Below are 2,256 nucleotides of genomic sequence, written 5' to 3'. Positions count from 1 at the left end.
TATGACTAGTTATTTTTAGTCTGGAGGAAATAAATCACACTCGTGTGAAGTGAGGGGTGCTCTTATCCCCAGCTAACATGTCCATCTGGGCCCCACTTGGGTTTTGACATGGGCTATGGGCATGGGTTCCGAGTGGGCCGTGCACCCAGTTTTCACAAAGGGCCCACCCGTGTTAGCCCATATGGGCTTTTGCGGGTTTCTAAGTGGGTCTTAGGTGGTATCCAAATGGGCCATTTTATTTCAGAACCATGTGTGCGCCACCTGTGTTTGCCTATATGGGTTTGAACTGGGATCTGATTGGGCCTTAAGTGGGTACCAGCTGGGCGAATTATATGTGACCCATGTAGGCCACACTTGTGCCTCATTGTCTTCCGTCCTGTTTCTGTTTTCCCCTGCTGTCGATTGTTCATTCCTACAGATAGGATGCAGTGTTTCCAGTTTTCTGTAGTAGTTTCTTCAAGTGTTCAAACTTTATGACTGGATAGCACTTGATCTGTAGAGTCCTACATTACTATCTCCTACGATCAAGGGTTAGGGTTAGGGTACTGTAGCATGCCGTTTTTTCATCATTTTTGAGGATTTGAAAAAAATTACGAAAATCACTCCGACACCATGGCCTATAACCCATGGTCAGGAAGTGATTTTGTCTTTTTTTCAAATCCTCGTTTTTCATCGTTTTTGACCATGGATTATAGCCGGGTTAGGGTTAGGGCAGTGATACTCAACCTCAGGCCCGCGGGCCACATCAGGCCCGCGGGACCATTATGACTGGCCCACCAATGAAAATCTAAAAAAAAGAAGAAAAAAAAATCTGGAAAATGAAATAAAAATAAATAAATCTGAATGAAGTTATCTTTAATTACATTATTATAAGTAATACTATTAGAGTTGTACTATTACTCGAACGAAAATAAAAGCTTGGGGGGGGGGGGGGGAGGTGCAATGCAAATGAAAGACATATACTGTGTAATTTGTCTATCCCTATTCCCTGACATAATTTTATAGCTAAGCGGACAGAATTCTATTTTATTTGAATGATGAAACCCAGCTGCCATTAATAGTTGGAAATGGTAATTGCGGAAATTGCTCTTCACTTATAGCTATCTATTTTCAGGTAGATTGTTTTATTTTACTCAGTCAGCCATATCACTACTCATTTTTTTCATGAAAAAGGTCATAGCTGGGTAATCTATTTTCAGGCAAATTGTGTTTATTGTATTTTATTTTACTCAGCCATAACAATTTATTTTCTGTTAACCAACTTGCTGGCTGGCAGGCAGGCAGACAGCTACTCATAGACAGGCAGACAGACAGACAGACAGACAGACAGCTACTCATGGAGAATTGGACAGGCAGGCAGTCAGACAGCTACTCATAGACAGGCAGACAGACAGCTACTCATGGAGAATTGGACAGGCAGGCAGACAGCTACTCATGGACAATTGGACAGGCAGGAAGGCAGACAGCTACTCATAGACAGACAGACAGCTACTCATGGACAATTGGACAGGCAGGAAGGCAGACAGCTACTCATAGACAGGCAGACAGACAGCTACTCATGGACAATTAGGCAGGCAGGCAGACAGCTACTCATAGACAGGCAGACAGACAGCTACTCATGGACAATTAGGCAGGCAGGCAGGCAGGCAGACAGACAGACAGCTACTCATAGACAGGCAGGCAGACAGCTACTCAGACAGGCAGACAGTAAGACAGCTACTCATTGACAGACAGACAAATAACTACTCATGGACAGACAGACAGACAGGCAGGCAGGCAGGCAGGCAGGCAGGCAAAGAGCAAGAAAATGTAACACATTTATTTATTTACATATTGTGTGCATGCACATTGTACTTTGATACATTTTGCGAAAATAAAGCAATTGAAAGAGAGAAGTTATCAAGTATCATTAATGTCGTAATTTTATCTACTGGCCCCTGGCCCCTTGCCATTTTTGTAATGTGGCCCACAGGTAAATCTATTTGAGTATCCCTGCCGTACGATATGGGCTATAGCCAATGGTCCAAAATGATGAGAAACGAGGCTAACTTTTTTTTTCAAAATTTAAAAAAACATGGGCTATAACCCATCGTTTTTGTCATTTTGTCATTTTTTTCAAATCGTCAAAAATGATGAAAAACGGCGCGCTATAGTATGCCGTACGATATGGGCTATAGCCCACGGTCCAAAAGGATGAGAAACGAGGCTAACTTTTTTTTTCAAAATTTAAAAAAACATGGGCTATAACCCATCGTT

This window comes from Protomyctophum bolini (assembly GCF_963924005.1).
Source record: "Protomyctophum bolini genome assembly, chromosome: 2".
NCBI classification, from domain to species: Eukaryota; Metazoa; Chordata; class Actinopteri; order Myctophiformes; family Myctophidae; genus Protomyctophum; species Protomyctophum bolini.
This window is presented reverse-complemented; position numbering follows the sequence as displayed.